The 26,131-nt window shown below is 41.0% G+C and overlaps 1 protein-coding gene across 1 annotated transcript in view; it reads right to left on the reverse strand.

The window, feature by feature from the left end:
* Positions 1-26,131, reverse strand: part of LOC135093160 (Bardet-Biedl syndrome 7 protein homolog) — a 301,301-nt gene that overhangs the window by 202,819 nt on the left and 72,351 nt on the right. Inside the window, exon 2 of the mRNA XM_063992082.1 lies at positions 7,291-7,371. The gene's annotated coding sequence lies outside the window, so the exon portion shown is untranslated. The remainder of the gene's footprint in view (positions 1-7,290; positions 7,372-26,131) is intronic.

Below are 26,131 nucleotides of genomic sequence, written 5' to 3' on the forward strand. Positions count from 1 at the left end.
TAAAAATGAATAGTTAACCTAATTAAGACAAAGCCAACGAACTTAAAATTCTGCTCACAAGGGACTGGACAACAAGGAGGCATCGAGTGACATTCTTGCGTCAGGCAGTGAGACGGGACACAAATGTATACTCATGTGCTAGACCTACAAAGAGTGACAAAAGGAACACAAAACATTGACTAACATCATATCCTGGTACATTATTACCCTCCTTGAGTATTCAATAACATATTTTCCTCGACACGCGCGCGCGTGCACACACACACACACACACACACACACACCTCTCTCTCTCTCTCTCTCTCTCTCTCTCTCTCTCTCTCTCTCTCTCTCTCTCTCTCTCTCTCTCTCTCTCTCATTAAATTTCCCAGCAGGTTACTTTCACCTCGTCGTTCTCATCATATTCTTTTCCTCCATTTCCTCTTTCCTTCACCTCCACTGACGCTGGTAACAAGATGAATCACCTGGTTCTTCAAACTCCACCGTGAACGAAGCCATTAACTATTCAATTAAGAAACTTGCCGTCCCTTTCATGGCAATCTCAAGGAGTCTGCAGCACCTGTCTGGTCAGGCCGCGGGTTGTCTTTGTCGAGACGTGCGAGGGAGGTTCAAAAGAGTTGACACTAAGCTGAACACAGGCGATTGGCACTGTTACTGGAAAAGACGCACTGACATTGTATACCGACATCTTCCCGTACAGGAAAAAAGGGATGATTAAACGGTGCCTCGTTAAGATTAAAAGAAAGATATGCTGTAGTTTCCTCTTTGATATCACACGCCCCACACACACTTGCAGAATATTTCTTAATAATTTGGTACCTAAGTGAACAGCAAATGAGTTAGTAATTAAATTCTATACTGCCATGTTCTACACAGCTTACAGGGAACTGGAAAAACTGGAGAATATTCTTGCATGGCACTGCTACTGACAAAAGGAGAACGATGAAACAATAATTAAGAAATACGGTGAGTTAAAAATAAAACATTATAAACTTTTCTGAACTTATTAACTACTTGTCTCCTTCTCTCCTGTGGCCCCGCTGCACAAGACTTTTCAGTTACATATTTTCTCCCTTATGTTGTTCGTCTAACGCAAACTTAAGCAGTGCCTTCACTCCTTCATCCCCTTCACTGATAAACTCTGGAACTCCCTGCCTCTTTTTGTTTTCCCCTTCCTATGACTTGAACTGCTTCACGAGAGGAGCATAGGGTCATCGCAAAAGTTGTGCATCATTTTGGATTTTTCTTGGGGCGTAATGGAGGGGGATGGGGATGGTAAAGTAGCGGTCTTCCATCCCCCCCCTTTGACCAGCTTCCTTCATGCATGAAAAAAAAAAAAAAAACCTTCCAAGAGTGTATTGTGCATCTGTCAAAATTAGGATGATCCTGAGACTTGCAGGTGACAGAAGCACAAGATCTAAGGCTTCATTAGTAAGTCTGATAGCGCAGTGAGTGAGCGAATCACACGTCTGCAAATAATCAACTTAAGACCTGGAAGTTAGGCATGTTGTTTAAGTAACGGGACGGTGGAGTACCATTCCGGTATTATTGCTGCTGCTGCTTTGTTGTTGTTGTTGTTGTTGTTGTTGTTATTGTTGTTGAGAGGGTTGGGAGTAGTAGTAGTAGTAGTAGTAGTTGTTGTTGTTGTTGTTGTTGTTGTTGTTGTTGAGAGGGTTGGGAGTAGTAGTAGTTGTTGTTGTTGTTGTTGTTGAGAGGGTTAATAGTAGTAGTAGTAGTAGTTGTTGTTGTTGTTGTTGTTGTTGAGAGGGTTGGGAGTAGTAGTTGTTGTTGTTGTTGTTGTTGTTGAGAGGGTTGGGAGTAGTTGTTGTTGAGAGGGTTGGGAGTAGTAGTTGTTGTTGTTGTTGTTGTTGTTGAGAGGGTTGAGAGTAGTAGTTGTTGTTGTTGTTGTTGTTGTTGAGAGGGTTGGGAGTAGTAGTAGTAGTTGTTGTTGTTGTTGTTGAGAGGGTTGGGAGTAGTAGTAGTTGTTGTTGTTGTTGTTGTTGTTGTTGTTGTTGAGAGGGTTGGGAGTAGTAGTTGTTGTTGTTGTTGTTGAGAGGGTTGGGAGTAGTAGTTGTTGTTGCTGTTGTTGTTGAGAGGGTTGGGAGTAGTAGTTGTTGTTGTTGTTGTTGTTGTTGAGAGGGTTGAGGGTAGTAGTAGTAGTTGTTGTTGTTGTTGTTGTTGTTGTTGTTGTTGTTGTTGTTGACAGGGTTGGGAGTAGTAGTAGTAGTTGTTGTTGTTGTTGTTGTTGTTGTTGTTGTTGTTGAGAGGGTTGGGAGTAGTAGTTGTTGTTGTTGTTGTTGTTGAGAGGGTTGGGAGTAGTAGTTGTTGTTGTTGTTGTTGTTGAGAGGGTTGAGAGTAATAGTAGTTGTTGTTGTTGTTGTTGTTGAGAGGGTTGAGGAGGATGCAGTAATGAGAAGGAGGCAGTAGACACCTGCCGAAACGATAATTACCCCCAGTGAGGTCTAAAGCACTGTTCAGGGGGTGCTGTGAACTTATCATTACAAAGGGGCAGTCATAGCCTGCCCTCTAAAGACAACTCTCTTCCACCACACAAAACTACAAGCACCTAATAACACACACACCCTTCACTCAAAAATTTTAAAATCATCATGGCGACTCCTACACCAGCCTCGGAGTCCCCATCTGGGGAGGGGACCATAAATTTCCCCAGGTCAAACTGCCTTTCTGTCGACGACCCTAAGTGTCTTGACACTCCTCTCAATTTTTTCTTCATTAACTTCTGCAACATTCGCGGTCTAAGATCTAATTTTCAATCTGTAGAACACCACCTCTCCTCTTCTAAACCTCATCTTCTTTTCCTCACTGAAACTCAGGTGTCAGAGGCAACTGACAGTAACCCCTTTTCTGTTCCCTCCTACTTTCTCTATCCTCATTTTCGATCCAAAGCTGGATGCTGCGTTTATGTGTGCAATGACGTAACCTGCTCTCGTGCCCAAGCTCTTGAATTTTCTGAGTTTTCCACCATCTGGCTACAACTACAGAGTCACTCTCATACTAAATTTATCTGTGCTGTATACCTCTCACCTAACTCCTCTGACTATAAGAAATTCTTTGACTACTTAACTTCCAAAGTGGAACACATTCCCTTTTGCAGAGATCTCCATTCTTGGAGACTTCAATGTTCACCACCAGCTTTGGCTTTCCTCTCCCTTCATTGACCATCCTGGTGAACTAGCCTACAACTTTGCTACCCTCCATGACCTAGAGCAATTGGTGCAACACCCTACTCATATTCCTGACCGTCTTGGAGATACACCCAACATTCTTGACCTTTTTCTGACCTCTAATCTTTCTGCTTGTGCTGTCACCCTTTCTTCTCCGTTGGGCTCCTCCGATCACAATCTCATATCTTTATCTTGTCCTATCGCTCCAATCCCTCCTCAGGATCCCCCTAAGCGAAGGTGCCTCTGGCGTTTTGCCTCTGCTAGTTGGAGGGACCTGAGGAGGTATTTTGCTGATTTTCCTTGGAATGACTACTGCTTCCGTGTCAGAGACCCCTCTTTGTGTGCTGAGAGCATAACAGAGGTGATAGTGTCTGGCATGGAGGCGTACATTCCTCACTCTTTTTCTCGTCCTAAACCTTCTAAACCTTGGTTTAACGCAGCTTGTTCTCGTGCTATACATGATAGAGAGGTGGCCCACAAAAGGTACTTAAGCCTTCCATCACCAGAATCTCATGCACTTTATATTTCTGCCCGGAACCATGCCAAGTCTGTTCTCCAACTAGCCAAAAACTCCTTCATTAACAGAAAGTGTCAAAATTTTTCAAGGACTAACTCCCCTCGTGACTTCTGGTATCTAGCCAAAAATATCTCCAATAACTTTGCTTCTTCTTCTTTCCCTCCTCTATTTCAACCAGATGACACCACTGCTATCACATCTATTTCTAAAGGTGAACTCTTTGCTCAAACCTTTGCTAAAAACTCTACATTGGACGATTCTGGGCTTGTTCCTCCCTCTCCTCCACCCTCTGACTACTTCATGCCACCTGTTAAAATTCTTCGCAATGATGTTTTCCATGTCCTCTCTGGCCTAAACCCTTGGAAGGCTTATGGACCTGATGGAATCCCTCCTATTGTTCTCCGAAACTGTGCCTCCGTGCTTGCACCTTGCCTAGTCAAACTCTTTCAGCTCTGTCTGTGAACATCTGCCTTTCCTTCTTGCTGGAAGTTTGCCTACATTCAACCTGTTCCTAAAAAGGGTGACCGTTCTAATCCCTCAAACTACCGTCCTATTGCTTTAATTTCCTTCCTATCTAAAGTTTTTGAATCTATCCTCAACAAGAAGATTCTTAAACATCTATCACTTCACAACTTCTATCTGATCGCCAGTATGGGTTCCGTCAAGGCCATTCTACTGGTGATCTTCTGGCTTTCCTTACTGAGTCTTGGTCATCCTCCTTTAGAGATTTTGGTGAAACTTTTGCTGTTACTTGGACATATCAAAAGCTTTTGATAGAGTCTGCAACAAAGCTTTGATTTCCAAACTACCCTCCTACGGTTTCTATCCTTCCCTCTGTAACTTCATCTCAAGTTTCCTTTCTGACCGTTCTATTGCTGCTGTGGTAGACGGTCACTGTTCTTCTCCTAAATCTATTAACAGTGGTGTTCCTCAGGGTCTTGTCCTGTCACCCACTCTTTTCTTCTTATTCATTAATGACCTTCTAAACCAAACTTCTTGTCCTATCCACTTCTACGCTGATGATACCACCCTGCACTTTTCCACGTCTTTTCATAGACGTCCAACCCTTTAGGAGGTAAACATTTCACGCATGGAAGCCACAGAACGCTTGACTTCTGATCTTTCTAAAATTTCTGATTGGGCAGAGCAAACTTGGTATTGTTCAATGCCTCAAAAACTCAATTCCTCCATCTATCAACTCGACACAACCTTCCAGACAACTATCCCTTCTTCTTCAATGACACTCAACTGTCCTCCTCTTCTACACTGAACATCCTCGGTCTGTCCTTTAATTATAATCTGAACTGGAAACTTCACATCTCATCTCTAGCAAAAAACAGCTTCTATGAAGTTAGGCGTTCTGAGACGTCTCCGTCAGTTTTTCTCACCTCCCTAGCTGCTAACTCTGTACAAGGGCCTTATCCATGTATGGAGTATGCTTCACATGTCTGGGGGGGGGGGTCCCACTCATACTGCTCTTCTAGACAGGATGGAATCAAAAGCTTTTCGTCTCATTAACTCCTCTCCTCTAACTGACTGTCTTCAGCCTCTCTCTCACCGCCGCAATGTTGCTTATCTAGCTGTCTTCTACCGCTATTTTCATGGTAACTGCTTTTCTGATCTCGCTAACTGCATGCCTCCCCTCCTCCCGCGGCCTCGCTGCACAAGACTTTCTTCTTTCTCTCACCCCTATTCTGTCCACCTCTCCAACGCAAGAGTTAACCAGTATTCTCAATCATTCATCCCTTTCTCTGGTAAACTCTGGAACTCCCTGCCTGCTTCTGTATTTCCACCTTCCTATGACTTGAATTCCTTCAAGAGGGAGGTTTCAAGACACTTATTCATCAATTTTTGACTACTGCTTTGACCCTTTTATGGGACTGGCATTTCAGTGGACATTTTTTTTTATTGGATTTTTGTTGCCCCTGGCAAATGTCATTTCTACATAAAAAAAAAATAATAATAATACTTAGATTGCTGTTAACTAAAACCTTTAATTTCTCATATAGTACCATTCTGCAAAAACACTTCCTCCTCATTTTCTTTCTAGACTCCGAAGGATCTCTGGTGTAACGAAAAATGCCGTAATGTTACAATAATATATCTTTCTGTACCTGCTCGTAATACCAAACTGAATTCTGTAATTATATCTTACCAGTGTATTGTTATATTACATTGTACAGCTCATAAAGAATTCACTTCAATTGCTGGTATTATTATCCGTGTAGGAATGATACTGTTGTCTGTGCCTTTCTTTCGTCTTGGTTTTGCGTTACGGGCCTGCTGCGGCGGAAGGGAGGGGTGGTGGGGAAAGTGGGCAGTGCCTGCATGCTTGGCGTGGTGACGATGGGAAACCGCAACCTAACTCTCTTATCGAAGTTTCGACAAAGTAATATGTTTACTACGACCCAATAATGTCATTGACTATTGACATCATCTCCACGCTTTGGTCGGTGTCTGTTCTGCCTCCTACAGTAAATTACTATGTGTATCGCACAGTATCTTCCTGTTTGATTCCCCGCGTATTTTTTTAATTAATTAATTATTTTTTTTTACATTTGCATTTAGCATTTTATGTTTTGTGTTTTAAATATCTTCCCTCTTCCTGAAAAGTGTAACCTTAAAGAAAGGCTGGTCTTTATATTAATGCCAGTCTGTACTAAAGTGTAACACGTAACAGACCAAAAATAAATATCTCAAATGTTTTAAATGGTGATGTGGTGATGGTGGTGGTACTACTACTACAACTACTAGTGGTGATGGTGGTGATGCTGCTGCTGCTACTACTACTACTACTACTACTACTACTACTACTACTACTACTACTACTACTACTACCACCACTTCTACTGCTAAAACAACAACAATAATAACAACAACAACTACAACAACTACTACTACTACTACTACTACTACTACTACTACTACTACTACTACTACTTCTACTATTACTACTATTACTAATAAAACAACTGCAAGTACTACTACTGCTATTACAATAACTCCTTCATCGTCAGGAGCGTATAACATGCTAAAATTTCTCACCTGTTTGCCAGCAGCGAATGTTACATCACGTATTCCCACACCATTATGATTACAATGTGTATTTCTGATCACGTATGTCACGCTTTCGACTCATAAATAAGGCACTGGCTACTCTCTGAGGCAGCAGATGAGCACTAACGACTCTCATCTCTGGTAGCATTCTTTGGGCGATCAATAGAGTAGTTGGTGTAGAGGATGCTAATGGTTCCCGCATGTTTCTCTGCCTAGCATCCTATTTCCCCTCATTATCATCCCCACCACGGAGACATATATACATCCAAAATAAATGAGCAGATAGGTAGATAGATAGATAGAAAGATAGATAGATTAGACAGATAAATAGGTAGGTAGGTAGGTTGGTAGATGGGTAGATACGAAGAAAATAAGTAAATAGATAAATTAATAAATAAGTAAACGATACTATTTTGTAGGAAATATACATGATATAGAAAGTAATATTACCAACTGTCATGTTTGGAAAACTGAGAGTTGTTCGACACTCTCACTTAGTCAAAATTAATGAAAATCATGATTCATGCTTACCTTGAGGAGCGGGAGCAGCTCGGACACCAGTGACAGGGAAGCGCTTGCCCTTCTCCGCTTCAGGCAATAATGAACACATTTCTGAAAAAAAAAGTAAAAATCATCTTGAGGATGCAACACACACACACACACACACACACACACACACACACACACACACACACACACACACACACACACACACACAAGCAAAGTGTAATTCACGTTAACACTAACAATATTCAATACGTATTATTTTGACGTTTAAAAATCACTTTCAATGTCACTGATCTGAAAACTGAGGAGAGTTCTATTTCCATATTATGCTCATTATATAAGTCCTGATAATATGAAGTCTTGTTTAAAGAAAATTAAGGATGTTGAAAAAAATGAAGAGAGAGACAGAGAAAAAAAAAAAGAAAACTGACGAAGTGATGAGCAAGTGTAATAAACCACATGAAAGGAATGTAAAAATTTGGCAATTGAATTGAGAACTCTTGGGTACGTTCTTCACCGAGGGACCAGATGAAGGGAAGAAAGGAGGTCAACAGGAACGTTATGATGAAACAAAGAAGCGGTATGTAAGACGCATATTCATTCTTCCAGCAGATTATGCACACAGAAGAAACACTTTTTAGCTTTATTTGTTGATTCTGATGTATGCATCAAGACTTGTGAATAGAAAAAAAAATATTAGTTCACAGCCAAGTTCATAAACAAGTGAAAAATCTGCTCAGGTTGGCGAGAGTGAAGCCCCGATGTAGGTTTTCAGGCAGGATATTAAATTTGTATGAATTTCCATGAATATCGCCAGCCTAGCGTGGTGTGTTGGGTGGTTTGAGAGCAGTGAGTGATGGAAGGGGACTGAATCAGTCAACTGGCCATTCAACCTACCAGTCAGTCAGTAAGCCTCTCAACAAACATGTCAATTAAACACTTAATCAGTCAGCCAACCAGTAAGTCAGTTAACTAGTAAGGCAACCAATCAGCCAGTAATTGTCAGTCTAACAGTCAGTCAGCCGGTCACTCATTCATTCAATTAGTCGGTCAGTCAGTCAGTCAACCAGTCAGTCAGTCAGTCAGGCGATCAAACAGTAAATTAGAAAATCAACCAGTCAGTTAATCATTAAGTCAGTCAGTCAGTCAAACATACAGTCAATAAGACAATAAGTGAGTCATTCTGTCATTTAATCAGTTAGTCAATTAGTTAGCCAGTCAACCAGTCAGTCAGTCAGTCAGCCAACCAGCCAGTCAGCTAGCCAGTCAGCCAGTGAGTCAGTAAGTCTGTTAGTGTCTTTCTTTCTGCCTCTGTCTAAGCTATTCCTCGGAGTTTTATTTGATTGTCAGAAAACTTCGCACACACGTCTGTCAGGTCTTTTCTCCAGTCAAGGGAAGAGAAGAAGAGCTCATAGCGTCTCCCCTTCGCTCACGAGAAGAATGGACGGCCTCTCGGGAGTGATGGAATAAATATTGTCGGCGTTTCTTTCCCTTCTCGAGAGTTGCTGAGATGTGATTATACACCGACGAAAGGATAAGGGAAGAGTGACTGCTTGACTTTTGATGTCAAAATAAGTATGAAAAGTTTAAAAATTTCCATATTTCTAGTAACTTCTCGATCAACATACCGACAAATGTGCATAATCTTACATAGACGGAAACTGTAAATGTGTTTATTAATCATGTTTCTGATGTTTTCGTTACATGCAGAAATGTTAGTGCCAAGTTTAGTAATAATTAATTATGTTATGAGTGATCTTTATAATTTTGAAGGAACACAAGGAACACAAAGAGAAGAATCAATGCAACATCTATACGTTCATGCTACATCCCTGATCAAGGAAGGAGGTATTGACTGCTACTTGTTTGAGAGAGAGAGAGAGAGAGAGAGAGAGAGAGAGAGAGAGAGAGAGAGAGAGAGAGAGAGAGAGAGAGAGAGAGAGAGAGAGAGAGAGAGAGAGAGAGAGAGAGAGAGAGAGAGAATGATGAGAGAGAGAGAGAGAGAGATGATGACTGAGAGAGAGAGAGAGAGAGAGAGAGAGAGAGAGAGAGAGAGAGAGAGAGAGAGAGAGAGAGAGAGAGAGAGAGAGAGAGCATGCATGCAATCAAAAACTTAGTTAAACCTCTCCACCACGAGATACTGAGAAGAAGGAGGTGTATAGTATTTTTGACCCTCTACAATGGGAATCAACACAGCTGGCAACCTTAAGCTCAGACTCTCACAACACCCAGCCCACGTCCTCCACTGCACCGCTATGACATGCTATATCCATGGAAAGAGTTTTTCAAAATAATCACACAAAAAAACTCCATATAAACTGAAACTAAGGCATCGATAGTAACACATTACTTTAACTAGTATCAAACCTTCACAAATGATGCCATAAAAAAATATTACGAACAAATTGTCATAAGATATCACCTCCTCACACTTTCAGCTCAGAAATAGAAGCATGTCTCGAAGGGACACTGTTGTATGGGGGCATCCATTAACACAGCTTGAACACTGCCATAACTTCTTTATTACAAGCGTTTGGACCTGTCAAAATCATTATAATAAACACATATCCAAAACAAAGTTCTTTTTTGTATCAACTCAAGTACCCAAGCATCATTAATAAGTAGATCAATATGAAGGTTGAGAATGGATGTATGTAGAATTCACCATATGCTAAGTACAATTAAAAATCAATCATATAACCAATCAACAACATTGATTTTCATTTATAATAATCATTAGAATTTTAACTCACAACGGTAGCTCCAGCCGCATAAACTTTCCGAACCAGTAGTTGGATTCATAAACAGCATAATAGAATAATCCCAAGTCTTGAACAAATATTACATCCAGTGATCCATCAGAACACTCTTCAGGTAGGGCGGACAGCAACTAACCCTGGCTGACCGTTCGTCGCCACCTCATCACCCTGCTGCCACCTCACCTCACCTCACCTCCCCACTGCCACGTCACAAAAACGTACGGCTTGCGCACCGTTCACTGAGCTTAATCCTCGTCTACATAAATACACTGATACACAAACTAATTTAAAAATAAACAAATAAATAAAGTAATTGATATTCCAATTATCATCAGACTGATGATACAACTGTAACAACAATATTATTTCAAAAACTTGATAAACGCTGGCGGTTCCGCTTCTCTGACATCTAAATATTAGTTTATGTTGATGGTAGAAACTTTTCTATGGTGTTCAATTATTCAGTCGTGAGTTATATAGCATTCTGCAATGCATCAGACAAAGAGAAGGAGAATTTATCTTTGTTCTCCTGTCTCTACTGCTAGTAATTAGTGTACCACATTATAATCAAATAGTCTAAATATTACAGAAGGATCTGTTGTTTGCAATCCTGTATAATCACCACGCATTATAAAGTCATTATAGCACGACAACCGCATCAATAAGCAACAAACAAATGGTGACGCAAAGATGACCAGGTGTTTGTGAAGTAATGATTTAGAAGAATATTCATGATTGGCTAGAGACCAAAATAGTGATACCTGGAGAGTAAATGTGAGAATAAAGAGTAATTGACTAAAGCTGAAAAGGAAAGAAAATGAAATGTTGTGTGGGAATTCTGTTAAGACATTAATTTTGATAACACAAGACTGCACATACTGGAAGGTTTGTAAAAGAGAATTACAGAAGACTAAAACAGATGAGACTAAATGGATGGTGATAATAGTGAATTTACTCCAAGGGTCACATTATTAAGTTATGTTTTCACTGAGGGTATGTTGTAATCCCAGCTACCTCAACCAACACGTGAGGCATACATAGATTTACAGCAATAGTGAAGCAACACACTGGTCATACAGGAAATAAAGCAACTCCTGCCGGCCGTTAAACTGCAATTATATGAAATGTGTTACAGTGAACACTGTCCAGGACAATGTTTACAGTGGCGTAACTTAAGAAACAAATTCTAGAAAAACTGCACGGACGGGAGAACTGCGATTATGTTTGTCATCACGAAAGATGTGAACAGCATTACAGTGACGCACAAGAACATTTATAGGTGATAAATAATGACTAAATGCTTCACTAGTTTCTTTGCCATGCAGTGTTTGGTGCTCACATGGAATTCCCTTAATACATTGCTTCATCAACAACAAAGTTTACAAGGCCAGTCGACTGCTCGTATATCTGCACACACTGCCTGGCAACTCCAGGTTTCTCTTCTGCGAGCATAACTTTGCCCCCCCGCACCCTCCTCCCTAACATTATCACTGCCATTTTTTTGAGCAGTGCTGACACATGCATGTACTATACAGTGCACAGAAAGCACTGATAAGTTAGTGCTCTGCAGAAAAAAAAAAAAAGTCAAGTTTTGTAAAGTGTATTTCCAGCAGTAATTAATTTGACTAATGAAACATGTTCTTATTAAAGCACCAAGTGTTGATAATCAAAACAGAAAATGGTGCCGCTCCTAAAAATAATTAATGTGGAAGTCACATCATAACTTAATTAGTTGTCTTATTTGTCCATCCGTGTCAGTTGCTCTGCTGCTGTTGGTTTGTTGCTTTCGATTTGTGACATTTATGTGGAAATATTTCCTTCATTGATCAGATTGAATTGTCTTTACGAATATGGCGATTTTCGCGTTTTTCTTGTGTGTTGGTTCATGACGTGTAGTGTTCACTACTGTGGTGTTCATGATGTGCTGGAAGAAGTGTGCTAGAAAGACAGCTCAACAGAAAAGAAAAAAATAAACCTTCCTGCATCTTTTATTGAGAACAAGGCTTTCGTCTAACAATCACTGTTTCAGTAATGTCTACAACGACAAGGATTCGCTTTTTATATGTAAGGTGAAAAGCTCTGCAGGGACATCTCATACAATTTACGAGTATAATCAGAAATATAATACGTAAACTATTAAAAGTATGCACATATATATAACAGGCAAGATTGTCATTTGAAGAACACAAACCATACATCGAAATTACTTATGGGAATTACAAAATATAACTACACATTGAAGGTTGATACACAATCAGTACTCAAACAATGTATATGTTTATAAGGTTTGAATGTGAAAAAAAGTTATTATAATTTTTTTTATGCTGTACCTAAAATTTTTTGTATTACATAAGTTCTCATTACTTCTTAATGAGCCGGGTGATGAACTTCAAACCTGAGGACTATAACACAGGAGGGAGTTGCGGAAGAAAGTTGTGATAACTGGAGGACATGAAAAGTTAACTTGTTTCCTTCTTATATTACAATTACAGTCTTGTAATATACAGACTTTGTCAAGACCACTTCTCACAGTTCTAAATATACTTCCTTCACGAAGTAAACAGTTCATGCAGGGAAGCCACCAAACGGGTGAGTTCTGATCTCTCTAAAATTTCTGATTTGGGCAAAGCAAACTTAGTATTGTTCGATGCCTCAAAAACTCAATTCCTCCATCTATCAACTCAACAGAACCTTCCAGATAATCATCCTCTCTTTTTCAGTGACACTCAACTGTTCCCCTCTTCTACGATGAACATCCTCTGTCTGTCCTTTAATTATAATCTAAACTGGAAACTTCACATCTCTCTAGCTAAAACAGCTTCTATGAAGCTAGCCGTTCTCAGTCGTCTCCGCCAGTTTTTCTCACCCCCCCTCACCTGCTAACTCTGTACAGCGGCCTTATTTGTCCATGTATGGTATATGCTATATATATATATATATATATATATATATATATATATATATATATATATATATATATATATATATATATATATATATATATATATATATATATATATATATATATAATACACACACACACACACACACACACACACACACACACACACATACACACGACGAGGTTTATCCCAGTACATAAATAAATAAGATGATTCTAGAAAGAAAAGTGTGTAGCACAAGATTATATCATCGCCTAGATGGCAAGCTTAACGATAAAAAAAATGTCGTATATTGAATAAACTAGAACTGATGTTACTAATAATGTACTCGTCAACTGTAGTCTAAGTTTGTGCGTGCGTGCGTGTGTGTGTGTGTGTGTGTGTGTGTGTGTGTGTGTGTGTGTGTGTGTGTGTGTGTTCTTTACTGACTTATCTCGACTCTCACTGGAGCAGGGTTGTCTGATCTTAGACTTAACTTTAAAATTTCTACCAACATTTTTCTTACAACAGCCCCATTTCAGTTACGTAAGTGCTCTCAGGAGATACCAAAAAGACATTCCTTTGACGCGTGTTGTATCTTTCGTTTGCACATGAAAGAAGATTAATATTTTTGTAGATTCTATATTTTCATATCAGTGTCTTCCTTCATTACTGTAACAGACATTACGAACACCAACACTTTCAATTCACCGCATAGGGGAGCTGACAAGAAATTCGTTTGTTCATATTAGAAATAAAAGGCTATCCCACAAGTGTCTGGTGAAATACTGTACATAATCTCAATTGTTATGCACCGGCATTGGTTAAGATAAAATGAGAGCCCATAATATAATTAATATTGTAATGCCTGAGGGGAAAGCTCTAGGGGAAAATTCCATTTATTTTATTTGCTAATTAACAAGGCCAGCAGGCGGGCCAATCAACGGTGGTACAAACAACATATTCATGGCGGCAAGTGTGAGCCACATATTCACCCCTTGGCACTAAGCACACGAGGGTCAGTTCACTTGTGTACCTTCAGCAGGCAGGTTCTTATTGCAAACCGTGTCTGCACTCATCACTTCCTTCGAGGCGGCGTGATTTCCATCTGCGTCAAGGAAGATCGATCCTGCTTAGTCTATAAACTATATAGGAGATTGTTTAGGCAGAATAGTTCTGGTCATCCCTTTAATTATGACTGACAAGAGTGAGTGAAGCTTAAGCGTTATGGTTTCATGCAAGCGTGGTGCTGCAAGACAATGTTCCTGAACTTCTTAACAAAGCGTCACCAGCATCGTTATGGTCGCGTCGGGTCTCGGGTCTATGCAGCACTGTCACAGCACCGGCAGCCGCGGCCTGCCCCCACCGATAACACAATGAACAAATTACGAATTTGATTATAATGGATGGTAGAGATGGTAGGCAATTTTCGGTTGCTGAATCTTTATTACACACATACGTACATGTATATGTTACGTAGATACGTACAGTACAGTTCACGCAGGGAAGCCACAGAACGTCTGACTTTTGATCTCTTTAAAATTTCTGATTGGCACAGAGCAAAGTTGGTATTGTTCAGTGCCTCAAAAACTCAATTCTTCCATCTGTCAACTCGACAGAACCTTCCAGACAACTATTCCCTCTTCTTCACTGACGCTCAACTGTCCCCCTCTTCTACATTGAACATCCTCGGTCTGTCCTTTTCTTATAATCTAAACTGGAAACTTCACATCTTATCTCTAGCTACAACAGCTTCTATGAAGTTAGGTGTTCTGAGTTGTCTCCGCCAGTTTTACTCTTTCCCCCATCTGGTAACTCTGTGCAAGGGCCTTATCTTTCCATGTATGGAGTATGCTTCACATGTCTGGAGGTTCCACTCATACCGCTCTTTTAGACAGGGAAGAATCTAAAGTTTTTCGTCTTATCAACTCTTTTCTTCTAACTGACTGTCTTCAGTCTCTTTCTCATCGCCGCAGTGTTGCATCTCTAGCTATCTTCTACCGCTATTTTCATGCTAACTGCTCTTCTGATCTTGCTAACTGCATGCTTCCCGTCCTCCTTCCCGAGGCCTCGCTGCACAAGACTTTCTTCTTTCTCTCGCCCCTGTTCTGTCCATCTCTCTGATGCAAGAGTTCACCAGTATTCTCAGTCATTCATCTCTTTCTCTGTTGAACTCTGGAACTCCCTGCCTGCTTCTGTATTTCCACCTTCCTATGACTTGAATTCTTTTAAGAGGAAGGTTTCATGACACTTATCCTTCAATTTTTGATTACCGCTTTGGACCTTATTCGGGGACCGGCATCTCAGTGGGCCTTTTTTTTTTTTTTTTTTTTATTGGATATTTGTTGCCATTGGCTGGTGTTCCTCCTACATAAAAAAAAAAAAAAAAACTCAATGCACGAATTTTAGAAAGTAATATTTATATCCGTTTCATCGTCACTAGCATGAAAGTCCTGCTGGCCTATGCTGTCAAAATCGCTGCTGCTTTGTGGTATTGCTGTGCTGCTTTTGCAGCTAATCTGCGACAAATTTCCGGTGGAAGCGAGATGTGGCATTTTCTGCGATTTGTTATTAGAGATGCGAGGTTTGTGGACTCAAAAGGATTTTCGGGAAAGATTATTTCAAATTCCTGGTCACGGTGGCTACACAGCGTACTCTTAATTTTTGCCTCTTGCCTTTCGTTATGAATATATAGTATTAAAAAAAAAATAATAATAATAATAACTTAGTGGAAATTTTCCATCTTCCCGTACTTATCCTCACCACACACGGCAAGAATGATACAAGTCATGAATTACAACATAACCCTGCTGTTGCTGTGCGGTGCCTTGATATATATATATATATATATATATATATATATATATATATATATATATATATATATATATATATATATATATATATATATATATATATATATATATATATATATATATATATATATATATATATATATATATATATATATATATGAACAGTATTTCATACATAAACGGATAGGTTTTCTGTATAAAGTAAGCAACTGGGATGAGGAAAAGTACAAGTGGAGGCGACACAGAACACCTAACTTCATGAAAACTTTTTTTTAGCTACAGAGGAGATGTGAAATTTTCAGTTCAGATTTTTTGTGAAAGGAGACAGATGAGTGTTGGTGAATGATAGTTATCTGAAGAGTTGTATCCAGTGGATGGATAAAGGAAGTAAGATTTTGAGGCATTGAATAACCAGGATTTCAATGAAGAATAGAAAATGAGGTTTTGGGAAGGTGAGGTGATGAGGTGATGTTCTGCAGATGTTATGCTAGGCGCGCACGAGCGTTTTTTTGTGGCCGTAACTTTTATGGCTGCCATTACTGTGGTTCACGAATTTTGCCTTGAGCTCGCGCATGAGCAATTTTTGTGGCGGCGACTTTCCCTTAATTCAACTTTAATCTCGTAGAAGCAGCATATGTTTGTGCTCTCTTGTTAAAGAAGAAAAAGAAAAAACAGAAAGAAAATAACACTGGATGCATCCAGTTTTGAGTTAAAGTTTATTATGGGTCAGTTTTATACACTGTGCAAAGGCAAGAGATTATACCCAAACAAGTTTTCAAGTATTTTAGGATGAATATGGACATGTTTGACAAACTCTTGAACATAATTATACCTGCAGCAAAACATCGACACCAATAGGAGAAAATGAATTCCAGTAGAGGGAAGTTGGCAGTTATTTAAGGTAAGACTATATCATTATAAAACCATATCCAGGCCTTCAGGTAAAGATTAATCTAACATTACACAGTGTGGAAAAAAAAAAAAATAGTCGTGTTTTCTAAACAAGAAATCTTTTACCTGAGTCAGCATGACAAAAAGATAAAATTCCATGGTCTACACTTTTTCATTCTAATCTGCATGAGGTGAAAAGAAGTCCATATTTTTATATAAATGGAAAAAAATAAAAAATAAATAAATAAAAAAAAGTCATCCTGATCAGTATGGAAAGTAATTGATTTATTTCATCTTTTCAGCCAATAGCATGCAGCAGCTATCCCACAAGAGTCGCTCGTGCGCGCCCTCTCATTTAAACCAATAGTTTCGATCAGTGAGCCACCAAAATCGCGTCGCGTTGCTTGGCTTGGAAAATGGGTCCAGAGCGATTTTGTTGGTTGACGCATCCACAAAAGTCGCCCGCGCGTGATGTTCCACTGTAACACGTGTTTCATTTCTAAATCAGTCACAGCCACAAAAGTCGCCACCACTCACACAAACACACACACACACACAAAAAAAAAAGTCCTCACCTCGCCAAGACCGTTAATGTTGCTTAAGTTAATACAAAGAAGATAAAACAGGAGGTAATAAGACACCTCGGGTCTTTTAACGAGAGACAGCCGGGCATGGGGGACAGTTGTAATCACTTCCCCGGGAACACTGAGACTGGTTCTTTTCTGAGAATATAATTTCTATAGTAAGAATGTGCAAATAATAATTCATACTATGTATTATAGTGTAGTATTGATAGAAAGAGAGGTTGTCTTTAGCATGTAGGCAACAACTGCGTTCTGTGTTATTGAGACACGAAAAAGAGATGAATAGAAGGTAAACAGGGAGGGTCAGCAGCAGGTTTGCAGCATTCCCTCACACCCTAGTACATACGAGCAAGCGAGCGAGCTGTAGCGACAGGTGTTTACTGCCTCCTCATTTCGTTCGTTATAAGAGGTAATATTCTTAAGTCCGTCACTATGGTACATTTCTGTGTTCCACAACACTAACTCATGTCAACAACTCTAATGATAACAGTTTTCATAGTAATACATAATAAGTTCAAATAATTTTCCACGAGGGTAACCTGGCGGAGAATAGGAAACCAGCTCCCAGTGGCGCCACCGTCACCTGATTATAAAGGAAAGCCACAAAGTGGTGCAACCTACTCTTTAATAGGATGTTTGGTACAGCGGAAGCAGCAACAGCAGTTATTGGGAGTGACGGTAGAATTAGTGAAGTAGTAGTGGTAACAGTAGTGGTAATGCTGCTGCTGCTGCTGCTGCTGCTGCTACTACTACTACTACTACTACTACTACTACTACTACTACTACTTTTTTTTTTTTTTTTTTTTTTCTACATAATAATAATAATACCTCCACCCCATGTTTATTGATGTGTCAATTAGGGGCTCCATTACTTGGAGGTCATTAGCCCCAGCTCCCGCTAATGACTGTGGCATCCAACCATATCTAATACTCTATAATACGAGTATAAACATTAGTTGTTAACTATAAATTCATTCTACCTCTACTCTATCTACTCTTATGCCACTCTCCACCACTGTAGCCTCGCAGTCGAGGCCTCCTAAGTCTGCAGGTATGGGAGTGGAATGCCTTGTCCCCCTGAGACACAGGAGGGCAGATCTGAGGAGGGAGAATGAGAGACGGCGCCTCATCCATGCGACGACATGGCTCCTTGGCTGGTGCTTCTTTTCTGCCATTAGGTCGGCTAGTCTTGAGTAGAAGCACTGAGCCTTGGAGCCCATCCCGCCAGATGTGGTGAAGACCAGAGGTGTGAAGCTGCCCTGGTCAACGTGTTGGATTCTCTCCCCATACGCTCGGATCTTCTCCTGCTCATTCTTGCGGTGGGCGGCCTCCAGGGAGAGTTCGTGGTGACAGGCGGCCATCGGGTCAAAGATCCGTATGTCCATGAATGCTTTCTGTCCCCTTGTCCAGAACCCTCGTGCACTGACGTCGACTCGAGCCTCGTTGGTGGTGTTGGCTGTTCTGTAGCGCAGGTGCTCGCCGTCTAGCGGCAGGAGGGTCGGTTCAGTGGAGACATCGTGGCACACCTCCCTGAGCATGCTGGCGGTCAGATCTCTCACCTCATCGTGCCTGATACATACGAATCCCCCCTTTTTGCACGTCATGGTGTGGTTGACGTCATTGGGGGAGCCACACACACAAGTACTGGGGAGTCCTTCCATCGGCCAGCCGTACCTCAGAGCAATGGCGTCGACAAATTCTTGTTTGTTGAGGCTGAAGCCCTTCGCTCTGATGGGCAGTGACGTTAGCCAGTTAGAGGCTCCCGTTTCCTGTGCAGTGAGGATTTTTCTCACTGTGGTTGCAGGCAAGATGTTTATCAGGTCTTCGAGACAGTTTCGTTGATGTTGTTGCCTATCTCTAGATATAATTCGTCCTTGCTCAGTGACTGCACTTTGGGCTATTTCACCATGTGCGTCCTGAGCAATGATCTTCTCTGTGAGGGACCTGGTGAGCTTGAGGGAGTTGAGGTTCTCCACAGTCGCCAACTTCTCAGGGGAGGTGATTCCCATCCCGCCCAGTCTTGGTGGAAGTTCGAGCAGCGCCCTTTCCCCATCTCCGATGGTGTGGTATCTCAGTAACGCTGGGAGGAAGGTGTTCCTTATCGAGACCTCCAGTGGTGCAAGGAGAGGGCTGATGCCTGGGATGGTGCGCATGGCGAATCTCCATCGATGCTGCAAGCCGTGGGTGTAGGCGGAGTAGGCTGCATGAGGCTCAGTCCTGGCCATGTCAGACAGGACTTCCACCTCATGTATCCACTCCTTCACCTTTTCTCCTATGTACTCCTTCTTGAACTCCTCTGTTCCGATGACAGCACCCAGATGCCGTTGTCCGTCCTTTGTTATTATAACTCCACTGCCACTGAAGCTATCCACTGCACTGTCATAGTGTTCAGGCTTTACAATAAGGACGGACTTAGCGGCATTGGGTGTGTACCCTATGATGGGACCATTGTCGTTCACTAAGCCCCACCATTTTTTCAAGTCTGTTATTTTGCCGGCCCCTGACAGGTCATCTGCGTACGCCACTTGCTTCACACTCGTTTTCTCATATGAGATAACTTGTTGCAGCACTGAAAGTCCGAGGGCGTACATCGCCATGGCCACTGGGTCACCTTGTGTTGTCCCTTCCATGGACTTTAACACCTTAACACTATTACCACTATTACTACATATGTACAAATCCGAGGGGTCACTATATGTGTTTTCTACATATTGTGCCAGAGGGGGACATTTTACTCGAATGTTGTGAAGCATTGTTTTTCTGTTAATAGTGTTGAAAGCGTTTTTGGCGTCCACTAATAACACCGCTTCACAATTGTCTTCACTGAACATTTCCCTCATAGCGTGGATGGCGGCTTCCCCTCCTGCCTGCTGTCCTGCACATACTTGCAGGTTCCCCGCTGCCCTCCTTACGTCGTCCTTGACCACCGTCATGACGCATTTACCCACGATGCGTCTTATCACCTCGCCGATGCCAATTGGTCTGCATCCCGGCTTTTTGTCCAGCGGAATTAATCGGCATGCGGTGAGAGCCTCGACGTGGTGACAATTTGTGGTGGCAAGCTTCCTCGCCAGTGCTGCCAGGGCGCCGCATAGGTCGTTAGCGGCGCTGCCACAGAGTGCGCCGCTCAACAGGCGACGCCACCCTCTAGCGTCTAGTCCTGAGGGACCAGCACTGCCGTGTGTCTGGAGAGACTTCTTCCAGATCATCTCTCCAGTTATCACCTCGTAGATGACATCATTGGGCTTGCGGAAAGGCCCCTGCATCCTGAGGCCCTCCTCGTCACTGGGGGGAGGATGTTTTTCCTTCAGCAGGTGGATGGTTTCCCTGGTGAGGGGCAACACTCCACCTGACTGCTGTTCATTAAGTGCCCGCAGAGCCCTGGACACCTGTCCTTGCCGCATATTGCCAGCGAAATTACGGGCTTTGTCTTCCTGCCCTTGTTGGTTTCCTGATGGCCTTGGCAGCCTCTTCTGGATGGCTCGGGCTTCCTCCAGGAGCTCATCCAGTTGGTTGTTCTGCCATAGACCCACTCTTCTTGCGACGGCTTTCACGTTTTCCGCCACCTTCGCATTTCTATGTGTCTTTTGAAAGAAGAGTTTTGGCAGTGTGAAGAATAATTTCATCGCATACTGCTACTACTACTACTACTGCTACTACTACTACTACTGCTACTATTACTACTACTGCTACTACTACTACTATTGCTACTACTACTGCTACTACTACTACTACTACTACTACTACTACTACTAGTAGTAGTAATAGTAGTAGTAGTAGTAGTATTTGTAGTAGTAGTAGTAGTAGTAGTAGTAGTAGTAGTAGTAGTAGTAATAGTAGTAGTAGTAGTAGTAGTAGTAGTAGTAGTAGTAGTTGTTGTTGTTGTTGTTGTTGTTGTGGCAACAGTAAGGGTGGGGAAGATACTGGTGGCTATAAAAAAAATACAAATAAGTGAAGAAAACATGTGATGACATTATTTAAGATTTTTTCGTCCTAAGATAATTGATTTAAACTCTTACATTCATTAATTCAAGTGATAACTTCCGATGTGGTAATGTAAATAAGATTCCGTAACAAAAAAGTGATAGGCCAGTAAAACGAATACGTCTTGCCAAAATACTACATGAAGTTGTTATTTGTTGGGGTGAAGAGAGGTACTGTGCTGTTCGTTGCATCTTGGTCGCGTCTGAGCAGGTTTCATGCACTTACGTAACTTCCCTCCACGAATATTTCTCTTTTTAAATTTCACCAAAAGTAAATCCCTCTAAGATAGAACTCGATCGAGGCTGACATAATCTAATCTACATGACGTGCTACGTCAAGAGGAACTGATTCTGAGGACATTTTGTGGGTGGAATGACCGCTGGCAGGTCTGTATTTGAGGGAAACTAATGGGTATACAGTGCAGAGGGGCTCACCTCAGTCATGCACCGAAAAGATGAGAAAGGCTGAAAAGATGTCCTAGTTGAGTACGTGTATGTTGTGATCACCTCGCTGGTTAGGATGACAAGGCTGCTGCTGCTGATAATCGATGAGGTCAAAAAGTAGATGTTGCTATCTTTTCTCCCCCATGGCTTCTAAATGCTCAATCTTTCCACCACTTAAAACACGCGGATCTTTACTCGCAAACTACTCTGACACATTTCGTTTCGTTCAGTAGTCAACTCTGAACATTATACCGCCTAGATATTAAAAAAAAAAAAAAAAAAAAGCATCTAATGTAATCCGGTTTCTTTCATATAGGCTCCCATCGAGATTTTGTGCTGTACTTTTAGTGTTGTGAAGTAATGCATGTCGCAAAGAAATGATGCGGTTGAAGTTCAGGGTATAAGGGACACCATTGACAGCAAAACGAGTGATTGAATGCTTCAAAACTTTTCAGTGCCCGTAGTTATATTTTTACTCTCTAAAACTACCTAGGTTATGTTATTCAAATAAGAAAACAAGTGCCATATTGTCATTATCAGTCAAAACACCAATTAAATATTTTTTGTCACATGTTGGCAAAGTAACTAAAATGTTATTGTTATTGCAACCATGAACATCTACAGTTGACGTCAGATTTTAATGCGAGTCTTAAATCACTATGTTACAAGACCAGGAGCTCCACCAAGAGGCTCAGACAGAGGCACACCGCATTCTTGTACATCCGACACCCAAGCGATCAATGACAAAAGAAGACAGCGATGCGTATTCTTACAACTGCATTATAATTTCCTTTGATAAATTTTCATGGTAAAAAGCTGTATGAAATGGGTCATGTTTTTACCATTTTCTTCCTCCCTCCCTTCCTCTCTCTCTCTCTCTCTCTCTCTCTCTCTCTCTCTCTCTCTCTCTCTCTGTATGTTCTATGTGCCAGAGAGAGAGAGAGAGAGAGAGAGAGAGAGAGAGAGAGAGAGAGAGAGAGAGAGAGAGAGAGAGAGAGAGAGAGAGAGAGAGAGAGAGAGAGAGAGATGGAGGAAGGGAGGGAGGGGGAGAGAATGTGTTTGGACGTCGTTTTTGGGACGGGAGTAGAAAAAAAGTTACCGCCAAATTTCCTCTGCATTTAATTTCGGCAGCTGCAGCGTCCGGAAGGACAGGAAGGCGGTGCAAAACAGATGCCGTGGCTGCTGAGTTTGCTTGTTTTGGGTGGAGGGACGGTGTCACCATCCTGCGTTATCAGCTTTCTCTTCTTTCTGGTCACTGGGTTGTATTCGTTGAAAGTAATATTTATAATAATTCATTTAAAAATAATCCCACATAATATAGGTTACTGTGCGGCAGAGAAATAATCAGCGCCAGATTTAATGTCTATGAGCAGGAAAAATATTGGAGAGCAAAAATGTGAGGTACTGAGCGGAATGAATCTGTTATCGGCAACGCATCATTAGCGTATAAAAATCCGGCGCCAGCCACAGGTTGGCATAATTATATCATTATTCCACACCCTCACGGGGAAAAAAAATCTATAAGTTAATTACGTGAGCCTTTGTTCAGCGCACAATATTTACTGACGCGTATTGATAACTCAATCTGGCACAGGTTTGCAGGCAGCAGCGGCGGTGGCGGGCCGGCCGTGTACGGGGATTAATGGGAATGTTCGCTTCCGTCAGCAGCAGCAGTGACATGATGCATGCATATACATGTATTCAAACGAATGCATGCAAACGATCGAATGACCCACTACAGACATAAGCAATATCAAAGATAACTGCAGCAGCAGCAATAACAGCAACAACAATGACAACAAACAACTAAGTAACAAAACAAAATCTGTTATACTTGCAACACTAGCAGCACGACACTCGCCTCTATACCTTTAGGCCCCATATGTGGCCTGGACGTTCCCTTTTTTACATTCCAAGCCTTAACATATTTTCTCCCATTACATCCAATTGACGTGCATCAGGCAGAGGCTCCCAACACCTGCCAATAGTCAGGTGTAGCACGATTCGTCTCTCCCTTCATCCTTTCATTAGAATTGCAAATCATAATCACAAGCCTGAATTTCAGATACCTGTAGAACGCTACATTATACTGGTAACGACATCATATATATATATATATATATATATATATATATATATATATATATATATATATATATATATATATATATATATATATATATATATATATATATATATATATATATACCTACACACACACACACACACACACACACACACACACACACACACACACACTCCATTAATGTATGCATGAATTCTCTATAATTAACATCAACCTTCTATGCTTCACGAACCTAATTTCTCTCTCTCTCTCTCTCTCTCTCTCTCTCTCTCTCTCTCTCTCTCTCTCTCTCTCTCTCTCTCTCTCTCTCTCTTTCTCTCTTTCTCTCTCTCTCTCTCGTTTCCATGCTCATATTCCAGAATTCCTGCTCAGATGGAATCACCCGCGGCGACATAAGGGATGGATGGGAGGAGGACGAGGCTAAAGGGAAAGGGATGAACAGACTCACTTCCAGTTCGCTTCCTCTATTTTTTGCTCCTTTTCACTAGTTCCGCCTTTCCAGTTTGAAGCTCAGAACTATTTTTGCCTCTCTCTTTGGACTCTTTCGCGCAGGCAATCAAGACTTCATTACGCAAACACTTAGTATGTAAAAAACATTTTGTGTCAAGCTGGGGGATGGAGTTGTCACTATTTTTATCTTCTTTTCTTATCAGCCCCTTCCTCTGGTATACGAAAATCGTCTTCCCTTCCATGTTTTGGATAATCTCATTCTTCCCTTGCATCAACACCTACATCGAATTACGCTAAACTGAAACCACCCTCCACCTTTCTTCTAATGCTGTGAGTGGAGCAGCAGATCCACTTTTTCTCCTGTAGTCGCCTCCGGTCTCCACTCTTATTGACTTTTAATACACATAAAAAAAAAAAAAATAAATAAAAATAAAAATAAATAAATAGAATAAATAAATAAATAAAAAAATATTTATTTATTCATTTATTTATTTTAATTAAGTCAATAATAATAAAATTAAATGAAAATAAAGAAAGAAAAGATAAAGTGACTGTAAAAAGGGCATTTCTTATCTCAAGTGAGGGGTTTGATGAAGAAGAGAAGCAACGTCAGCCTTTCCTAACTCCCTCCTGACGATCATGACTCATTGCGAGCACCAAGACGCCAGTTTGCTGCTGCTGTTGTTGTTGTTGTTGTTGTTGTTGTTGGTGGTGGTGGTGGTGGTGTACATGGTGTTGGTGGTGATGGTGATACTTGTTATTGTTGTTGTTAGTTTGTTAGTAGTGATTGTTGTTGTTGTTTTAATGATGATGACGATGATGATGATGATTGTGATGATGATGACTGTGATGATGATGATGATGATGGTGGTGATGATGATGATAACAATAACAACAACAGCAGCAGCAGCAGCAGCAACAGCAACAGCAGTTGTTGCTGTTATTATTATTATTATTATTATTATTATTATTATTATTATTATTATTATTATTATTATTATTATTATTATCATTATTATAATCATTATTATTATTTTTATTATTCAGTAATGATACGTTTGTAACTTCCGTATGTCACACCTTGGTATCATTACCTAGATATACATTTTTACCAAATGCTCTACACCTCCTGATCCTCCTCTTCTTCCTCCTCCTCCTCCTCGACTAACTGACTGACTTACTCAATGACACTGAGCGATTGATTCACTCACTCACTCACTGACTCACACTCACCGACCGACTCACTTAATGACTGACTCACTGACTCAGTAACTGATTCACTAAATGACAGACTGACTCACTGAATGACTCACTGACTTACTCGCTGACTGACTCACTGAATGACTAACTGACTGACTAAATGACTGATTCACCGACTCACTGACTGACTGACTGACCACTCACTGACTGATTGATTAACTGACTGACTCACTGACTGACTGATTCACTGACTCACTAACTGACTTACTGACTCACTGATTCACTGACTCACTGACTGATTCACTGTCTGCCTGACTCACTCACTGGCTCATTGATTGCCTCACTGACAGATTGAGATTTGGTCGTGATGTTGGTGGTGTGACGTGAGGGAGGTTAGGTCAGATTAGGTAAGGTGACTCAAACTCACCTAACATTACTCTACCTAACCTAACCTAACCTCACCTGACCTAATCTGACGTCACCTCACGTAATCTCACCTGAGCTAATGTAACCTAACCTCACCCACCTAACCTAATCTCACTTCACCTAACCTCACCTCACCTCACCAAACTTTATCTCACCTCACGTAACTTCACTTAATTTAACCTTACATCACCTCACGTAAACTCACCTCAACTAACCTAACCTTACCTAATCTAACCGTACCTAACCTAATCTCACTTCACCTAAACTAACCTAACGCCATTTCATCGAACCTAACCTAACCTCATTCCACCTAACCTCACCTCAACTAACCTCAACTAATTTAA

This window comes from Scylla paramamosain, chromosome 42 (genome assembly GCF_035594125.1).
Source record: "Scylla paramamosain isolate STU-SP2022 chromosome 42, ASM3559412v1, whole genome shotgun sequence".
NCBI classification, from domain to species: Eukaryota; Metazoa; Arthropoda; class Malacostraca; order Decapoda; family Portunidae; genus Scylla; species Scylla paramamosain.